General features: G+C 45.3%; 1 long non-coding RNA gene across 2 annotated transcripts; it reads left to right on the top strand.

The window, feature by feature from the left end:
* Positions 1-11,066: 11,066 nt before the first annotated feature.
* LOC103891811 (uncharacterized) lies at positions 11,067-17,981 on the top strand. Of its 2 annotated transcripts, XR_010141847.1 has the most exons (4): positions 11,067-12,318; positions 13,276-14,554; positions 16,794-16,908; positions 17,120-17,969. It is a non-coding gene; the product is annotated as an uncharacterized LOC103891811 (long non-coding RNA). The 2 variants fall into 2 exon arrangements; XR_010141846.1 differs by having other exon boundaries at positions 13,276-16,908; positions 17,120-17,981.
* The last annotated feature ends 3,409 nt before the right edge of the window (positions 17,982-21,390 follow it).

Here is a 21,390-nt window from a genome sequence, read left to right as displayed (position 1 = left end):
TAAAGCCAGGTAGAGGAGAAATGTTTGTCTTCCATCATCGCAAACGAAACCAAACTGGCTGGGTATTGGGGGATTTTGTGATCCAGAGCCCTCAATCTCAGATTGCTCATAGAAACAGGCTGTCCTGCAGCAGAAGACTCCATTCCCACCCCTATCACTAGCAGCTTTCTAAAGATCAAATACACAAGAAATGACAGTTGGGAAATAACCATACACACCAATCTAATTAATAGAATCATAAACATTTACCTCGATCCACCTAGGCAAAAATGTTTAAAACTCTGGATAGAATAGATGATTTTCTAGGGAAATAGAAAATATTACAACTAATTCCAAAAGAGTTTTTTAAAACACATGCACCAAAAGATAAACCTACCAAATACTGTAGAATAAATTGAGAATATTTTCAAAGAGCAATACCCAAAAAAAGTGTCAGGTCCAGATGGTTTCATGGGTGAATTCTACCTGCTATTTAAATTGTTCCAGAGCAAAGAGAAAGTAGAAAAATTTCCAAATTCTTTTTATGAAGCCAGCACAATGCTGTATGAAACCTGACAAAGAGAGCACCATAGAAAAAAAGGCTCAGCAAATCTGTAAATGCTGGAAGCATTTCCCAGAGTCAAGAGCAAAATGAGAATTTCTACTCACACCACTAACAATGTTAAACGTAACATTATTCTGGAAGTGCTGGCCTATACTATACAGTTAGACAACCGAAAGAAGCAAGATACAGGAAAACAGGAAAGGAGAAAGATAAATTATCATCTTTAGATGATATGACTGTAAACCTCTAACTTAAGGTAATTCAGGAATTCACAATGAAATAATTAGATGTCAATTATCAGTAAAATAAGATGACTGTTTATATGACTGATATACAAAAGTTAGTAGCTTTCTTACATACAATCAACCAGTTAGGAAATATTGTAAAAGTTTCCATTCATATGAGTGATGACACAAAACACAACCAATACAAATGTGCTAAATGGGCCGGGCACAGTGGCTCACGCCTGTAATCCCAGCACTTTGGGAGGCCGAGGCAGGTAGAGCACCTGAGGTCAGGAGTTCGAGACCAGCCTGACCAACATGGTGAAACCCCGTTCCTACTAAAAACACGAAAATTAGCTGGACATGGTGGTGGGTGCCTGTAATCCCAGCTACTGGGGAGGCTGAGGCAGGAGAATCACTTGAACCCGGGAGGCGGAGGTTGCAGTGAGCAAAGATCATGCCACTGCACTCCAGCCTGGGCGACAGAGCGAAACTCCATCTCAAAAAAAAAAAAAAAAGATGTGCTAAATATATAAGAGGAGTGTCTTAGCAGGAGGATCGCTTGAGCCCAGGAGTTAGAGGCTGCAGTGAGCTATGATAGCGACACTGCACTTCAGCCTGGGTGACAGAGCAAGACCCTGTCTCTAAAAAAAAGAGGAAGAAGAATGCCTTTGAATGCTGCTGAGGGACTTGATAGTCCGAATAAATGGAAAGACATATCCTGCTTTTGAATAGGAAGATGTACTATTGTAAAGATGTCGGTTTCACAAATCATGGTATTTACAATGATTCCAATTTTTAAAACATGCTAAACGAATTGCTTTTGGAACCAGATAGGCTGATTCTAAAGTTCACATGGAAAAATAAGCATGCAAGAATAGCCAGGAAAAAAATATGGGGGTGGGGAGGGAAAGACAGTGAGGATAGACTACCTACTGAACATTGAAACATACTGTAGTTTCTTGGATATGACACCAAAACCATAAACAACAAAAGAAAAAAATAGATAAATTGAATTTCATCAAAGTTAAAAACTCTTGTGCCTCAAAGGACACCATCGAGAAAGTGAAAACACATACTCATAAAATGGGAGAAAATATTTGCAAGTCCTATATCTGATAAGGAGCTACTAGTCAGAATATAAAAAGAACTCTTATAATTTAGCCACAAAAAGACAAATAACCCACTTTTAAAATGGGCAAAGAGTTTGAATAGATTTTTGTCTAAGTAAGGTATACAAATGGCCAATAAGCACAGGAAAAAAATGCTCCACATCATTAGTGATTAGAAAATACCAATCAAAACTACAATGAGATACCACTTCACACCTACAAGGAGGCTAGAATCGAAGGGACAAACATTCCCAAGTGTTGGGGAGGATATGGAGAAACTGAAACCCTCATGCATTGCTGTTAAGAATGTAAAATAGCCAGGGGTATGGTGGCTCACACCTGTAATCCCAGCGCTTTGGGACGCTGAAGTGGGTGGATCACCTGAGGTCATGAGTTCAAGACCAGCCTGGGCAACATGGTGAAACCCTATCTCTACTAAAGATACAAAAATTAGCCAGGCATGGTGATGCGTGCCTGTAATCCCAGCTTATCAAGAGGCCGAGACACGAGAATCGCTTGAACCTGGGAGGTGGGGGTTGCAGTGAGCTATGATCATGCCACTGCACTCCAGCCTGGGCAACAGAGCGAGACTCTGTCTCAAAAAAAAAGGCAAAAAGAAAAACAGCCAAGGGCGTGGTGGCTCATGCCTGTAATCCCAACACTTTGGGAGGATGAAGTAGCAGATTGCTTGAGCCCAGGAGTTTGAGACCACCTTGGGCAACATAATGAAACCTATCTCTACAAAAAATTTTTTTAAATTAGCCTGGCGTGGTGGCAGGTGCCTGTAGTCCCAGCTACCCAGGAGGCTGAGGTGGGAGGCTCAAAGCAGTGAGTCATGATCACACCACTCCAGCCTGGGTGACAGAGCAAGATCTTGTCTCAAAAACAAAATAGAAAAAGAGAATGAAAAACAGTTTATGCACTACTTTGGAAAACAGTCTGGCAGTTGTTGGTTCTTCAAAATGTTAAACATAGAGGATAGGTGTGGTGGCTCACACCTATAATCTCAGTGCTTTAGGAGGCCCAGGCAGGCGGATCACTTGAGGTCAGGAATTCGAGACCAGCCTGGTCAACGTGGTGAAACCCCATCTCTACTAAAAATACAAAAATTACCTACGTGTGGTGGCACACGGCTGTAATCCCAGCTACTCAGCAGGCTGAGGCATGAAAATCGCTTGAACCCAGGAGGCAGAAGTTGCAGTGAACCAAGATTGCACCACTGCACTCCAGCCTGAGTGACAGAGGTAGATTCTGTCTCCAAAAAAAAAAAAAAAAAAGAGTCATTATATGACCCAGCAATTTTATATGTATATATGTATACATATAAATATGTATGTGTGTGTACATAGATAGATAGATAGATAGACAGACAGATAGACAGACAGATATTCTCCAAGAGATTTGAAAACATATGGTCCACACAAAAAATGTAGATTAATGTTCAACAGCAGCATGAGTCACAATAGCGAAAAAGTGGAAACAACCCCGATGTCCATCAGTTGATAAATGGAGAGGCAAAATGTGGTATAACATGGTAGGATCTATACAATGGAATATCAAGTAGCAATAAGAAGGAATGAAGTACTGACTCATGCTACTACATGGATGAGCCCTGAAAATATTACACTAAGTGAAAGAAGCCAGTCACAAAAAGCCACGTGTGGTATAATTCTCCTTTTTTTTTTTTTTTTTTTTTTAGAGGGAGTCTCGGTCTGTCGCCCAGGCTGGAGAGCAGTGGCGCAATCTCGGCTCACTGCAAGCTCCGCCTCCCGGGTTCACGCCATTCTCCTGCCTCCGCCTCCCGGGTTCACGCCATTCTCCTGCCTCAGCCTCCCGAGCAGCTGGGACTACAGGCGCCCGCCACGACGCCCGGCTAATTTTTTGTATTTTTTAGTAGAGACGGGGTTTCACCGTGTTGGCCAGGATGGTCTCGATCTCCTGACCTTGTGATCTGCCCGCCTCGGCCTCCCAAAGTGCTGGGATTAAAGGCGTGAGCCACCGCGCCTGGCGTATTCTCCTTTTACCAAATGCCCAGAAAAGGCAAATCTGTAGAAACCAAAAGTAGAATCGTGGGTGCCAGGGGCTGTGGAGGGAATGGGAAGTGACTGCTAATGGGTACCGCGTTTTTATATGAGATGATGAAAATGTGAAATTAGATCGTGGTAATAGTTGTGCAACTTTGTGAATATACTAAAAAACACTGAATCGTATACTTAAAGGGGTGAATTTTATATTTTATAATATGTGGATTATATCCCAATAAAGCTGATTTTTTTTTTTTTTTTTTTTTTTTTGAGACGGAGTCTCGCTCTGTCGCCAGACTGGAGCGCAGTGGTGCGATCTTGGCTCACTGCAATCTCTGACTCCCAGGTTCAAGAGAATCTCCTGCCTCAGCCTCCTGAGTAGCTGGGATTACAGGCACATGCCACCACGCCCAGCTAATTTTTGTATTTTTAGTAGAGACGGGGTTTCACCATGTTGGCCAGGATGGTCTCATCTCTTGACCTCGTGAGCTGCCCGTCTTGGCCTCCCAAAGTGCTGGGATTACAGGCGTGAGCCACCGCCCCCGGCTAATAAAGCTGTTATTTTTTAAGACATAATATAAAACTCTGGTAAGCAAAACAGCACAAAAGACCAGAATAGATGCAATTACTGACCAGAATTTTGTACATAATAAAGGTGGCATTTCAAGTAAGAGGAAAGATTTATTATTCTGAAAATTATATCGAAACATTCCTTGATAAGTTATCCATGGGGGAAGGTGGTATTTGGAACCTTAATCTGCCCCTTTCAGATGAATGAAGGACTTAAATGTAAAAAGTAAAACTATAAAAATGCTAGGATAAAACAGGTGAGTTTTATAAAATCTCAGAGTGGGAAAGACAAAACACAAAGAACCCCAAAGAAAAAAAAATGCATAAATTTGACTTATAAATGTTTCAAATTTCTACATGGAAAAAAACAAAAGACAAATAGCAAACTGAAAAAAATTATAAAAATATGACCTCATTTTTACAAACTTTCAGTTTCCTTATTATATAAAAATGCTGCATGTATCCCTAAGAAAAAACTAACCAAAAGAAAAATAAACCTAAACAGACCATTTCTAGAAATAAAAATAAAAATATGAAAAGATGTCCAACTTCATTCATAATTAATGCTTATTAAAACAACTAGATACCATTTTTCATCTATCAGATTGGCCAAAATAAAACAAGTTTGCTAAAAAACTGCATGTTCAAAAATGTGAAAAAAAGGGCTGGGCGTGGTGGCTCACGCCTGTAATCCCAGCACTTTGGGAGGCCAAGGCAGGCGGATCACTTGAGGTCAGGAGTTCGAGACCATCTGGCCAACATGGCGAAACCCCATCTCTACTAAAAATACAAAAATTAGCTGGGCGTGGAGGTGCACAACTGTAATCCCAGCTACTTGGGAGGCTGAGGCAGAAGAATCGCTGGAACCCGGGAGGCAGAGGTTGCAGTGAGCTGAGATTGTGCCACAGAACTCCAGCCTGGGTGACAAAGCAAGACTCCATCTCAAAAAAAAGAAAAGAAAAGAAAAGTGAAGAGAAAAAAAACTGGCCCTACGGTTGAAAATTTAGGTCCACACAAAAATCTGCATGGGGATGTTCATAGCAGCTATATTCATCATTGCTTAATCTTGGAAACAACCAAGATGTCTTTCAGTAGGTTACTGGATTAAAAAACTATGGTCATCCAGACAATGGAATATTATTCAGTGCTAAAAAGAAAGGAGCTAACAAGCCACAAAAAGACAGAGTAAACTTAAATGCACATTGATAAGTGAAAGAAGCCTATCTTTTTTTTTTTTTTTTTTTTGAGATGGAGTCTCGCTATCGCCCAGACTGGGGTGCAGTGGCACAATCTCGGCTCACTGCAAGCTCCGCCTCCCACGTTCATGCCATTCTCCTGCCTCAGCCTCCGGAGTAGCTGGGACTACAGACTCCCACCACCGAGCCCGGCTAATTTTTTGTATTTTTTAGTAGAGACGGGGTTTCACCATGTTAGCCAGGATGGTCTTGATCTCCTGACCTTGTGATCCGCCCGCCTCAGCCTCCCAAAGTGCTGGGATTACAGGCGTGAGCCACGGCGCCCGGCTAAAAAAAAAAAGCTATATTCTGTATAATTCCAACTATACGACATTGTGGAAAAGGCAAAAGTATGAAGACAATAAAAAAATTTGTTATTGGCAGGGAGCGGAAGCACATGCCTGTAATCCCAGCACTTTGGAAGGCCAAGGCGGGTGGATCACAAGGTCAAGAGATCGAGACCATCCTGGCCAACATCGTGAAACCCTGTCTCTACTAAAAATACAAAAATTAGCTGGGCATGGTGGAGCATGCCTGTAGTCCTAGCTACTCGGGAGGCTGAGGTTGCAGTGAGCTGAGATTGCGCCACTGTACTCCAGCCTGGTGACAGAACAGGACTCCATCCCAAAAAAAAAAAAAGAATCTGTTATTGTCAGGGGTTGCAGTGGGGAGAGAGGGAGGAATAAATAGTTGGAACAGGAGATTTTTAGGACAGTGAAACTATTCTGTATGATACTGTAATGGTAGATACATGTCTTTTATACATTTGTCAAAACCCACAGAATGTACACCACTGAGAAACAGCCTTAATGTAAGCTATGGACTTCTGTTAATCACAATGTATCAGCATCGGTTCATCAATTATAGCAAATGTACCACACTAATAAAAGATGTAAATAATTGAGGAAACTATAGGGGGGAGGGGGAGGTGTACAGGAACTCTCTGTACTTTCTGATCAATTTTCTGTTAACATAAAACTGCCAAAAAAAATAAATAAAGGTGGGGGGTGGGGGGCAAGGGGAGGAGGAGCATTAGGACAAATATCTAATTCACGCAGGGCTTAAAACCTAGATGACGGGTTAATAGGGGCAGCAAACCACCATGGCACATGTATACCTATGTAACAAACCTGCGCATTCTGCACATGTATCCCAGAACTTAAAGAAAATTAAAAACAGAATACAATAAATAAAATAAAATAAATAAAAGTTCCAATAAAGCACATTTTAAAAACAAAAAAATAAAAATAAAAATAAAGACTACTGATTAAAACAAAAAAAATGGTATTATATATTGGTGGTAGTTGTGTAAATTGCTACAACCCCATTTCATTGGAGCAAAATTTGACAATACCTACCTACCAAAAAAATTTTTTTACAGTGTCACTCTCAGTATACCAAACATTTTAATAAAACACATTTTTTTTACCCAGGTAAGTCCACTTCTAAGAATTTATCTTTCATATAGACTCACAGGTAGAAACAACGTTTATATAATGATATTCATCAGTTCTGTTGTAATAGCAAAAGATAAGAAATAATCTTTTGGTAGACACAGTAATAGCCCCTCAAAAATGTCCATAGCCTAATCCCCAGAACCTGTGAATATGCTATGTTACATGGGAAAGGGACTTAAAGTTGTGGATGGAATTACAGTTGCTAAACAGATGACTTTAAAATAGGGAGATTATCCTGGGTTATCAGGGTTAGCCCAGTGCAATCACAAGGGTTCTTAAAAGTGGAAGAGGGAGAGGCTGAGCACGGTGGCTCATGCCTATAATCCCAGCACTTTGGGAGGCTGAGGTGGGCAGATCATCTGAGGTCGGGAGTTCAAGACCAGCCTGGCCAACACAGTGAAACCCCATCTCTACTAAAAATACAAAAATTAGCTGGGTGTGGTGGCGGGCACCTGTAATCACAGCCACTCGGGAGGCTGAGGCAGAATTGCTTGAACCTGGGAGATGGAGGTGCAGTGAGCCAAGATCACGCCACTGCACTCCAGCCTGGGCAACAGAATGAGATTCCATCTCAAAAAAAAAAAAAAAGTGGGAGAGTGAGGTAGAAAAGGAGAGTTAGAGTGATGTGATGGGAGGAAAAACTCAACCTATTGTTGCTGGTTTTGAAGACAGAGGAAGGGGCTACAAGCCAAGGAATGCAGGTGTCCCAGAAGCTGCAAAGCACAAGAAAACAGATTCTCACCTAGAGTCTCCAGGAGGGAACACAGTCTTGCAGATAACTTGATTTTAGCCCAGCAAGTCTCATTTCAGACTTTTGAACTGCAGAACTGTGAGATCATAGATTTGTATTGTTTTAAGGCACTGAATTCATGGCAATTTGTTACAGCTGACACAGAAAACTAATAAAAACCTAAATGTCCACCAGTAGAGGACTGGTAAATAAATGCAGTGTAACACCCTGCGGCCTCAAAAAGAATGACGTAGCTTTATATAAATTTACATGGAATTAGTTCCAAGCTACATTAAGTGGGGGTAAAATGCAAACTCTAAGAAGAATGTACAGAGCATGTTAGCTGTATAAAAAGAGGCACAGTTTAAAACCTACATAGATCCTTTATGTATATCCATAGAATATCTTCGGAAAGATTCACCAGAACCTGGTAACATTTATTGCCACCAGGGGAAGAGAAATGGGTGACAAGGGTTTCCCATGGGAGAGATGTTTGTTTTTCACTGCGTCCCATTTCGTGCTGTTGTGGCTTTTGTTTCTGTTTTTGTTTTATCATGTTCAAGCATTGCTTTAAGAATAAAAAAAAAAAATGTTTAAGGGAGGGAGCTGTGCTCAGTCTTAAATGAGTTTTTAGTGTTTGAATCTGTTTAATAAGTAATGACGGAGCCCCTTCCCTGTGTGGTACACTATCACCTACCTTTTCTCATTTAATCTTCCTTAACAACCTTGATGGGTGGGTGTTCTTATGATACCCACAGTTGAGGCACTCAGTCGCAGAGGGTTAGTGACCAAATTGCACAGCTAGTAAGTTTCACAGTTGGATTTCAAAGCCTGGTCTTCTAGCTCCAGGGTTGTTGCTGGTTCCCAAGGCAGTAGGGGTCAGCTTAACCCTAGGACGCTACGACATGGAGTTGTCAAACAGCCATCTCTACTGCTTTTCCTGGCTCTTTTGTAGGTCTCTGAGTTGAGGAGAAGGTCAGCCTCCAGAGGGGCTTTCTGGGTTCAGCCCACCTTCTCCTGTTACATCTCTCAGCAAAGCTCCTTTCGGCCCTTCTGGGGAGAGGCGGCTGCCAGCGGTCACTGCGTTAATTGTTCTCTCTGGTGGGCTCACGTTGCAACAGACCCAGTGCAGCCACCTGCTTTCCTTCCGCGAAGCTGAAACCCTAGAGATGACAGGCCTCTGCCTAGTATTACATCTTGATCAAATGAGGCTGCCCTGAGATTTATCATTCCTGCGAAAGTCAGGCCGCAGGTGAAGGGGGTTCGTGCACAGAAGGAGGACTTCCCTCTTGGGTTTTTCCCCTGCTTGTTGGTAACTTACAACTCTGGGCAAACAAAATCCACCTTCCTGGGCCTCCCTGTCTGGCAGAATAGAGATCATGTTCCTGCGTGGTAGGGACAGATGTTGCTGGCCCATCTACCTTGGAGGAGCTATGTTTAAATATACTCAAACTGCCTTTCACGTTGAGGGTCTCAAAGCATTTTCAAATGACTCATTAGTGAATTTCAACGTCTAGAAAAAGCAAGAATTATTATTTTCATTTTATAAATAGGTCAAAAGTCACACAATCAATGACAGATGTTGGAAACAGAGGTAAGAATTCTGCTTTTGTCCTCGGCTGCAGCCACTAAATCCCACCTCTAGTATCCCTGACAGACCTCGTTTCTGCTCTCCAACTTCTGGCCAAAGACTTGGAATTGGCCTTTATGTGTTTCTACTTAAAGGTTTGAATTCTATGTATGGTTCATATGCCTTTGATATTTCTGGAATTTATAAAAGAAAAGGAGAAGAATGATATTTGATGCTTTTCAGAGATCACGTTGGGACTGAGCCTTATATTGTGGGTCAAATGCCAATAACGGGGAAAAAAATGGTCACCAGATCTTTAGAAGGTTCACTTTTATTCTCTCTCTAAAAGAACTTTGTCTGTTAAAATTAAGCAGAGTGTATCTTTAGTCACCAAAATGATTGTTGTAGAAATACTGAAAGTCACTGCTTATTGAGCACCAACTATGTGCCAAGCACTGCTCTACTTAACACATCCACTGTATCGGGTGATTCTCACCAACACCCTAGGAGGTCTTTATCATTAATTGTATAGGTAATATAACTGGGTTCAGAGATAGAAGATGGGATGAGGAGAAAGGTGAAAGAAGAGAAAGTTCAAAGGAAATTAATTAAAAAGTATTAGGTATACACAATGTGCCAGATGTGTTGTGTTATGATAGGTGTTGGAGATACAAAGATGAATAAAATATCACTCTCAAGGAGTTGATAGCCTTGTGGGACATTGAGGGTGACAGCTGAAGAGGCAAACATATAATAATAATAATAATAATAATGTCAATACAATTCAGTCCAGAAGTATTTATTGAGTTCCTGGTATGTGTTAGACACTGCACTAGTTGCAGTGGATAGTTCTTCTTCTCTTGGTGCTTACCATCTAATAAGAAAGTCAGACATTAATCAAATAATTATACATGCTTAAAATTGCAATTGAGTGCAATAAAAGACACCAGATGGGCCACAGCCTGACAGAGGATTAGTACTCAGAATATATAAAGAACTCCTACTCATAGTAAGAGATAATCTAACAGAAGCACTGTCAAATAAACCAATGAGCAACTTAAAAATGAGGAAATAGCCAACAAACAAATGAAAATGTGCTCAGTCTCACTTGTTAACAGGGAATTGCAAATTAAAACACTGAAAGGCCATTTCACACCCATCAGCTTGGCAAAAATTTTGAAGTCTGACAATACCAAACGTTGTTGAGGATGCCAAGCATGGGAACTCCCATATATTGCTATCAGACTGTGAATGGTAAAACCACTTTGAAAAAACTTTTAGTCATGCTGAGTAAAGCTGCCAGTTCCCCTGCCTTGAATCCAGCAATTCTGCACCGAAGTGGCTACTGGAAGACTTACTTTCACACAAGGGGATGGGTATAAAAATTACTAATCACAATATTGTTTCTAACGAAAAAAAATTAAAAATAAGTTGAATGTCCTTCAGAAGGACATTGGTAAATAAAGTATGGTGAACTCATATAATGGGACCCGAATAGGAAGTGAAAATTGCATAATCTAGAGCTACGTGTATCCATGTGAACACATTTCAAGATTATACTGCTGGGTGAAAAAAGCAAGTTGCACAATTATATACTCAGTATAATGCTATTTCTTCAGAGTTTAAAAACATACCAAACAATTCTGTAAAGTGCTTACAGGCACAAATATATGTAGCAAAAATACAAAAGCATGCATAGGAATGATAAAACTCAAAGGCAGAAAGTGATTACCATAGGGGAGGGACAGAAATGAGTTCAGAAGACTAGATCTGTGAGGTTTTATATCCTTTAAAAAAGATCTGAAGAAAATAGAGCAAATGTTAAGCTTTGACAAAGACGTGGCTGGGGGAGGGGAAGGCACACAGAATAGTGATTAATTATATTATTCGCTGTAGTTTTTTGGTATGCTTTAAATTTTTTTGAATTACACTTTGACCTATTAAAGGCGAATTCCACTGAGTTGGGGGTGGGTGGGTCAGGGAAGCCTTCTCAGACGAATTGAGTTTTACTTAAGATGACAGCTGAAAATTGAGTAGAAGAGGAAGGGCAGCAAGGTGTTTCAGGCAGAGAAGCCTGTGCTAAGAGGCTGGGAAGCCTGTGCTGGACTGGGAAGGTGAGGTAGGGGCCAGGGACTGAGACCCCCTGTGTGGCCAGAGCAGAGGAAGTAAGGAGCTGAAGTTGAGGGGAAGGGAGGCGAAGGGGGTGTGCACAGACCACGTAGGACCCCACAGGCCATCCTGAAGGGTCAAGCCTCTCCCCTAAATATGACAAAATCAGCAAGCGGCCCAGGGACACTTCACTCGGCCAGATAGCAGAACAGGGAGGGCGTTCTTGAAAAGGTGACTCACATCTTGAGTTCTGGAGGATGAGTAAGAGGAAGCCGGTAGGGGGAGGGGGAGGGGCAGAAGGGAGGAAAGGGAAAATTCCCTGGATAGGGCCTAACCGCAGCAAAGACCTGAGGACCCTCAAGAGTGTGGCCCCAGCGGGCTCCAGCCTCCGAGCCTAGCTCGGGAGGCGTGGGGTAGAAAATGGCAGACTAGGGCGTCCATGAAGACGGGGCGGCCCCAAGCCGAGAGGCATGGCCAAACAGAGGTTGCAGGTGGCTGTTCTGGCAGAGCGAGGAGGAAGGATTTGAAGAAGACAGGCGTGCAGGGGAGACCTTTGAGCGGAATGTGTCAACAGCCAAGGGGGGCGGGGCGCCGGGGAGGTCTGGATGAAGTGGGAGCGAGGATGGAGTGCAGAGTGCCTGGAGAAGTGTTCAGGAGGGAAGGCGAGGCGTCGGGACGAGGGGCTGGGCGGTCGCGCCATCTCTGCGATGGACAATAATCGGGTCAACACGCGGCGAGTGGCGGTGCGCGCGGGGCCAACCGCGTGGAGCTGTCGGGAGGGCGATAGGATGGGCGCGCCCGGGCTGCAGGCGGGGAGCGGGAGGTGGGAGGTGCCTCTTGAGAGTGGCTCTCCACCGCTGACAGCAAACGAGCTGGTCCGGACGGAGGGCTGAGGGGGAAGAAACGGAGGGAGTCGCTGGGGGGCGGCGAGGAATGGGATGGGGCGGGTGGGGGGTCGAGAAGGACTGGGCGCAAAGGACCACGCCGACGCCGCGTGGCTGCCGGGGATTCAGCTCCCCCCGGCCAGGCTGAGCGGGCCCCGGGGACCGGAGCGGGCGTCGGCATCTCTGGCCTCCTCGCGGGGCTGCAGGCAGGCGGCGCCCCGAGCGCACCCCGCGCGAGCAGGCGCGGAACAGCGGACCCAGGCCGGGCCTTCCCGCAGCTTTTCTGGCAGCCTCGGAGGGCAGGGTCCCAGCGCGGCCCGAGGCACCTCCTGCCAGCGGCCCGACCTCCTGCCCTCCCGGCCCCCTCCAGGCTCCCCGCACGTGCAGGCCCGGCAACGTCACTGCGGCTCTGACGCGCTCTTGGAGGCCCTGGCGGAGGCTGCGCGGCGCGGGCTTCCTCCGGGAGGTCCCGGTCCCGGCAGCCCGCGGCCGCGTCCTTGGCCCTCCTCCGGGGGAACCTCGATCTTTCCAAACTCTGGAAGGCCGGCTGTCCTTCGGCTACTGATAAGGACGCGAGCTCTTGGTAAAAGATTTGAACAATGCCCGGAAAGAAATAGCCGGACCTAAGAAAGAGACTAATAATAGCCGCCAGCTAGAGCTCCACTCGTGTGCTCAGCGCCTTTAGGAACAATAATAACGACCACAGCCATAGTAGCCACCATTTATTGAGCGCTTACTCTGTGCCAGGTACTGTGTTAAGCGCTTTGCAGGCAACAACCCTCGGAGGTAAGTACCATTATTATCCCTATTTTGCAGGAAACCCGGGCACAGAGAGGTTAAGTAAATTGCCCCAGGGCACACAGCTAGCTGATGTCAGTGCCAGAATTCCAACCCCGGCTGTCGGACCCCATGCCATCCTCATGTCAACCCACTAAGGACGGGATCCTTCTCTCCATCTTAAAGATGAGGCAACTAAGGCACATGGAAATTTAAGTATAATACCTTGCCCAAGGTCACCTAGCTGGAAAATGGACGAGACAGAAAGCGAACCCAGGGCTCCTTTCTGTAAGCAGAACCCGCGGTCTTGGCCATAGGCGATGCCACTTCCGACAGCCCAGCAGGGTCTGGCCCTGGGTCCCAGAGGCGCAGCCCCTGCCGGGTTTGGATGGGTTCCTGCGGCCTCCGATCCGCTGGTGAATTGGGTGTGTCTGGGCATCGTCCCTGCTCAGCCCGAAGGCGTAGGATAGGGAGGCGTCTCCGGGAATCTAGTCGGGTACGGGTCCGCGGTCCTCAGTCGGGATGGAGCGGGGGCGGAGGCAGCCAGAGGGATCTGGAGTCCGGATTGCAGAACTGCAGGGCCGGGCTCTGGGCTGGGCGCCTGCCCCGCGCGGCCGGCAGAGGGCGCTGCCGCACACGCCTTGGATCTCACTGTCACTGGGACCTCGGGGCAGGCTGACGTCGGCCTGCAGACGCCTGGACTCAGAACCCCGAAGCAAGAAGCTTCCCTTCCTGGGGGCTACCATCCCTCAGGCCCACCATTTCAGCCCTGGACCTGCTTTCCCTGACCACTTTTCCCCATCTTCTGTGTTCCTGCCATCCCACCACCGGCCTTCAAGACTTCCCCAGTCCCTGCACAGCGGGTTTTGTCATCTGCTGAGAGGCGCGGACACTGATTCCCATCCCATTAAAAGGCCTAGATGTCTGCAAGTCAAATTCAGCCTTGCCTCCCCTTCTCGCCCTCTGGTGATTTAAAATAGGGATAAATCATCTACTTGGAATAAATGACTAATTTTTCTCTTCTCCAAAATACGGTTGGTACGGGGAGGGTTGGTTAAGTAGGCGCACATAGATGAAAGGATCTATTTTCATAATAGCTACCGAGTACAGAGTGCTACTTTTGCGCTGAGCCCTTTATGTGCTTTGACTCATTAATCCTCACTACAGCCCTAAGAGGTGTGGATGATGATTGCTGTTTGATGGATGAGGTCACAAGGCTGGTAAGTGGCAAAGCTGGGATTCTTCCCAGGAGTGTCTGACTTTAAAGCTGTGTTCTCATCACCCAGAAGGTACACGCTGAAACAACTGAACAGAGGAGGTAAGATGCAAATCATGAAAAACAAATCAAAATCTACGCTGAGAGTGCATAGAAATACCACATGTCATGGGAGGCTTGACCAGTTTGAGTCCCCAATGTGGGACTCAGATGTTGAACAGAAAAACAAAACCTAAAGGTGCAAGGAGAGAATAAGAATGAGGCTTTTGGCTTTAGCTTGGAAGAGCATCCGGAGAGGCCCACTCACTTTCTATGTCTGGGCTCTGAGAAAATAAAGGTTGTTCTAGGAAAATCTGAAAAGTATGGGAGAAAGAAAAAAAAATCCCTTTTGTGGTTTTTCCTTTAACCAAGCCTCATTTTGCTATTTGTGTTTTATTTTAAAATTAATGTGGCTCTCCCCACCCTTTAAATTGGCACATAAATAGCAAAAACAGAAGGAAAGCCAGCTACAAACTTAAAATGTGGTGGGTTTCTCAGGAAGGAGGTACATGACTTGAAATGGAAATGAGGATTAAATGAGATGCCTTAAACATTTCAAAAACAGACTTTCCACAAGGAATTTAGATCATAAGCCCTTAGGGCAGAAGCTTTGTCTGGGTCTGGGCTTGGTATAGTGTCTAAAATCTGTGAGAGCCCAATGAATGTGTAAAACAAATCACCCTTTTAGTACATGCTTGTATCATCTGACCATCTGGGCTACCACGTTGCTTATGGTTTTATTTATTATTATTATTATTTATTTTTTGAGACGGAGTCTCACTCTTATAGCCCAGGCTGGAGTGTAATGGCACAATCTTAACTCACTGCAACCTCTGCTTCCTGGGTTCAAGTGATTCTCCTGCCTCAGCCTCTTGAATAGGTGGGATTACAGGCATCTGCCACCACACCAGGCTAATTTTTGTATTTCTAGTAAAGATGGGGTTTCACCTTGTTGGCCAGTCTGGTCTCGAACTCCTGACTTCAGGTGATCCGCCCACGTCAGCCTCCCAAAGTGCTGGGATTACAGGCATCAGCCACCATGCCCAGCCTGCTTATGGTTTTGAAGTGTTGCTTCTGGGGTGATATTCCTGTCCTCTAGATCTCAGTCACTCCTCAGACCCCTCCCTTTTCCAGAAATTTGCTCGGGAAATTCAGTCAAGGTGAGGCAATAGGTGATGATGTCACTAGGCTTGGTGAAGTAGAATGACTGCTCAGCTCTGGAACCACCAACTGGAGGTTTTTCCAAACGAGGAAAACCAAGTCATGGGACTTATCACTTAATAGTTCTGACTGTATTGCCTTATGCCTTTAAACTGGAAGAATTCCCCTCTTCGCCCAATACCCTGGCCATCCCAGGTGGCCTCCTGCAAAATTACTGGACTTCTTTGCCCTTTCCTCAGTCTGCTTCTTCTTCCCTCCTTCTTTCAGTACCTTCACTCCACAAACATGTATTGAGAGCCCATTATATGTAGGTGCTGGGAGGACAGCAGAGAACCTAGCATGAGCTCATGGGCTCCTGTTCCCACCTCCACCTGGTGCCTTTCTTCATGGCTCCAACTTTCAGGTTTGGCTCCACCATAGTAACTGACTTGCTTCTCCATGCGGAACAACTACTCAGACACTTTTTTTTTTGAAATGGAATTTCACTCTTGTTGCCCAGGCTGGAGTGCAATGGTGCCATCTCAGCTCACCACAACCTCGGCCTCCTGGGTTCAAGGGATTCTCCTGCCTCAGCCTCCCGAGTAGCTGGGATTACAAGCATGCACCACCAGGCCCGGCTAATTTTGCATTTTTAGTAGAGACAGGGTTTCTTCATTTTGGTCAGGCTGGTCTCGAACTCCCGACCTTAGGTGATCCGCCCGCCTCCCAAGTGCTAGGATTACAGGCATGAGCCACCACGCCTGACCAGACACATCTGACATTCTATCTGCTCCGGGCAGCTTCCTGAGACCATACCTGCTGACTTTAGAACCCCACCTTGCGGGTACCCATTTGGCAGGTTTGGATCCTGATGGATCTTCAGGAACAGAACTTGGGAATGTTCTAGCTCCAGGATCTGCCAATGCCTTCCCATCCTTTCCTAGTTGGCTTTCCTTCTGTTCATAAGAACACTGTTTGTGACAACTGAAATAATTCAGGTCATATTTATGAAACATCTATTACAATGAAAATCCCATAGTGACATAATACTCCAGTGTTCACAGGAAAATGCTGGCTAAAACAAACAACAGTGACTGTCTGGCAAGGGACGCATTGAATAATGTTTATAAGTCTTTTGGGTCTTTTCTTTTTTGAATCTTAGGATCCACTGATAATAATGAAGGGGAAGGAAGACACTAGGCCTGTTTCAGTTCTCAAAATTATTCACAGGGAATAGACTTTCACCATCAACACCCTAAAGAAGCAGAATGCTCAAGGTAAATTGCCAGTTTTTGTCTTTCTGGAAAATCCATTTAATACTGAATGATCTTGGTCTTGACCCATTCCAGAAAAAAAAAAAAAAGAGGATTGAGCCATGGGATTCGGATTATGTCCTTGAAAATCCCTTTAAAAACTAGATTCCAAATCAGTGCTCTTATTCTTCTTGAATATCCCACCCACCTGCTTAGCTTGTCCTATCCCTTCTAGATACAGCATTATTTTCTCTCTTTGAGGAAGAATGGCCCAGAGGCCAGAAGAGTGAGGGAACATAAGGAAGACTTTTCCACTGACCTGAGTTGCTAAAGCCATTTGGACCCAGAGAACTCATTGTATATGTGTGCTGCTCAATATATATGTGTGCATGAATTTGTAGTTGTGCATTTTCTGGCTAATATCCAAAGTCTTCATAACAAGGGGCCTGAGATATGACAAAAGGAAGACCTATGTATCAAGGACGTGTGTCCACCCACCACCAAGTTCTGGATGCCCAAAGGGGCTCCTAGCTCAGGGTCTGTGTGTCCAGCTGCTGGGGTAAAGAGATTTGGAAACCACTGAACATTTCTGCTGGGATCTTTCCAAACCCTTTTGGGAACCGGCAATAGCACTTGTCAGGGGAAATTAGTTCTGCACTTTCACAGAGTGAGAAATTCCTCAGGGGGCATTCTTGTACTTGGGAAGAGAAATCGAACCCAGCTCATTCCTTCAGGCCCTTGCCATTAATAAAGCAGATCAAGTCCAGTTCAGTTAGTCCCGCCTGGGTCAGGGCGTGGAGTGAGGACAGTAGCAATGGCGTTCAGGGAATTTCACCTGTGGCTATGGCCCTCCTTTGACGGGTGCAAGCTTGATATTTTAGGGGATCGTGTTACCGGCATGTAAACACCGTGAGTGACAGCCAAAGCTCCCAGGCGACCACAGAGGATCTCAAACCCTTCCTATCTTCCTAGAAACCCTGGCGGCCCGACCGGCTGCTTGCTGTCTGATGCAACAGTTTGCAACGCTGTTCTGGGAGTTGAGTCCTGCTGCGGGGCGCCGGGAACCGGGCCGACGCGCATGCGCGGGCTGCGGCCCCGCCCCAAAGGGCGGAGGGGGAGCTTTTCACCAGATGTGCGGGGGGCGGGGCCGGTCGGCCAGGGAGACCTCTGGCAGCTCGCGCCCGCGATCTGAGCTTAATTAAACTTCTCCCGAGGCATTGGCTGACTGATTGACCCAGTGATCCAAAAAAATCAGAGAGGCCCAAATCTCCCCAAACGCGCCGGCAGAGCGAAGTTGGGAAGTTGGCTTTCGGTTTCCAGACTTGGGCCTTTGGATTCAGCGTCCCTCTCCTGCGCCCCACGATCCGCAGCACTGTCCAGGATCCACAGCTCGGAAGCACAGTCAAGCCTCGCGGGCCTGGGCCCTCACACCACACACTTTCTTAAGAAGGGAGGCATAGTGGCTACGGGGCGGAAAGGAGGCAAGGTTTTGATACCTCCTTGGTCAGTATCTCCCCTGCCTCGCTCATCTGTTTTAGGTTTTATGAGCAGGAGACGTCACCGATTATTTTCCAAAATTTTCAGCTGTTCGGGTATTGCCTTCACGGTTTGCTTCCATGTCCACATTCCACCTCTATTATATATTTTAATAGACTTTTATTTTATTAACTTTTTCTTTAACTTTAAACCGTTTCCCTTTTTTAGATAGCTTTGCCCTAAGCAATAACATTAGCAAAGCTACAGGCTGAAAATAAATTCAAAACTATTAAAATAAAAAATATATATATATGGGCTGGTCTGAGTGCAGTGGTGTTTGCAACTAATTGATCACATCCAGTTACAGATTTCTTTCTTTCTTTTTTTTTTTCTTTTCTTCTCCACTCACACTGCTTCACTTGACCAACCTTTAAATATATATATATACACATATATATATACATACATATATATATGTATATAGGCTAAATTTTCTCGTCTACCACATTTGGTGAAAAACTCTGGTAATTGCTGGGCACAATGGCTCATGTTTGTAATCCCAGCACTTTGGGAGGTCAGCCAGCCTGGGCAACATGGTAAAACGCATCTCTACTAAAAACACAAAAATTAGCTGGGCATAGTGGCGCGTGCCTGTAGTCCCAGCTACCGGGGAGGTGAGGTGGGAGGATTGTTTGAGCCCGGGAGGTTGAGGCTGCAGTGAGCTATGATGGTGCCACTGCACTCCAGCCTGGGTGACAGTGAGACCCTGTCTCAAAAACAAACAAACAAAAACTCTGGAGGTAATACTACCTAACATATTGAGTGATTGTCAATGTCTCAGGCATTGTTCTAAGCACTTTACACATTCTTACTCCTTATGACACCATAGAAGGTGGATGTTGTTTACATTTTAAAGGAGAAAAATGAGGCACAGAGAGGTTAAGTAACTTGCCTAAGATCACAGAGCCAGGATGCAAACTCCGCTAGCTTGTCTCCAGAGCCTACGTGGCTGCCCTATCCAAGAAGGACCCACAGTTTCTCCAAATCTTACCCCTCTTTCAAGGCCGAGATCAAGTGTCAGGGCCTGGATGAAGGCTACCTGGGAGCTGGGCACACAGGGTACTGGCATAGGGGGGCATGAGAATCCAGTCAGCCAGGGTTCAGGTACTGGTTTTGCCATTACTAATTTTATGATCTGAAGCTTTTAGCTTCTTCATCTGTAAAATAAGCAGAATCATTGTTTGTTTGTTTGTTTGTTTGTTTATTTTTGAGACGGAGTCTCGCTCTGTCACCCAGGCTGGAATGCAGTGGCGCCATCTCGGCTCACTGCAAGCTCCACCTCCCAGGTTCATGCCATTCTTCTGCCTCAGCCTCCCAAGTAGGTGGGACTACAGGCACCCACCACCACGCCCGGCTAATTTTTTGTATTTTTAGTAGAGATGGGGTTTCACCGTGTTAGCCAGGATGGTCTCGATCTCCTGACCTCGTGATCCACCCGCCTCAGCCTCCCAAAGTGCTGGGATTACAGGCGTGAGCCACCACACCCGGCCCAGAATCAATTTCTTCACACACCCTTGATCCAACCAACTCAGGACATCTGTCCCAGTTTAGAGTTCTCGTCTTTCTTCTAAGGCTCAGTTTGGGCCCCTCCCATGTGCTCTCCAGGCACTTGATACTTACCGGACGGTAGCACTGAATAGCACCATACTGTGAATACTTGCTTCCCTCACTAGACCGGTAACTCCTTGAGCACAGAGTCTTGCCTTGGTCACTGCTGTATCTCCAGTACCCAGCCCAGTGCCTGGCACATGGTGGCCACCCGTTAAAATACTATTGAATGAATGAGCAAAGTGGGCCCTGAATAGAGGAAGGCCTTTTCTTTCCCCTCCAGATTGATGGAGCCATCCACATGGAAGGCTGAAGGACCCTCTAGCCTTCTAAGGATTCCTCCCGAAGGCACAGTCTGTAACAGTGGGCAGCACTGGCATCACTACCCAAAGAGGTCAATGGGCTGACCCTGAGAGGTCCCCACAGGGCAAGTTGAGTTAGTGACAGAGAACAGGCAGAAATGCCAACAAGCGTTAAGGAACTGCATTCAAGAATCTTTCTCAGCACTCATGAACTATTGGTTACTTAGTGCTAAGTGCAAGGGCCTACGTTTTGTAAACTTCAGTTCATTCTCACGACAGTCATGGAAGGTAGGTCAATCAGCCTTTAAATTAAAAAAAAAAAAAATTTTTAACACCCTTTAAAGCACCTTTTTTTAAAAAACACCTTTGGAATCCAAAGGGTGCTTCCAGGCATTTCTTTCCACACTCCCTATATCCCCCTCCTCCCCTTTACCTGGATGGGACAAAGTTTCTCATTTCCCATGTTTCATTTTCTTCTTTTTTTATTTGTTATTATTGTTTTATTTCTGTAGGTTATTGGGGAACAGGTGGTGTTTGGTTACATCAGTAAGTTCTTCAGTGGTGATCTGTGAGATTCTGTCTCACAGTGATCAGCCGAGCAGTACACACTGCACTCAATTTGTAGTCTTTTATCCCTCACTCCCTTCCCACCCTTTCCCCCTGAGTCCCCAAAGTCCATTGTGTCATTCTTATGCCTTTGCATCCTCATAGCTTAACTCCCACTTATGAGTGAGAACATACAATGTTTGGTTTTCCATTCCTGAGTTACTTCACTTAGAATAATATCATTTTCTTCTCTAAAGTAACCCATAAATCTCTGATGTCTGTGACAATCCCTATTTTGAACATCCTATCTACTGTCCTCCATTGACCATGACTTAGAAATTCCCCTTATCCACATTAAAACTACGTTTCCCAGACTGCCATTCTCATCTGGAAAGAGAACAAAAAGCCTATGTCAGACCATGTGTCTTCTATTTTGGGGCTGGAAAATCTGGTCACTAACTTGGATAAAGATTGGTATGCCCATAGACTAATTCTTCTGGCCCCAGGCAGACGTGAATTTCCCAGGCCTCAAAGATTGGGGGTGGGGATGGGTTATTACAGCAAACAAAACCTT

Source organism: Pongo abelii, chromosome 9 (assembly GCF_028885655.2).
Source record: "Pongo abelii isolate AG06213 chromosome 9, NHGRI_mPonAbe1-v2.0_pri, whole genome shotgun sequence".
Lineage (NCBI taxonomy): Eukaryota > Metazoa > Chordata > Mammalia > Primates > Hominidae > Pongo > Pongo abelii.
The sequence above is the reverse complement of the archived record's forward strand: the minus strand, read 5'-3'. Positions and strand labels throughout refer to the sequence as shown.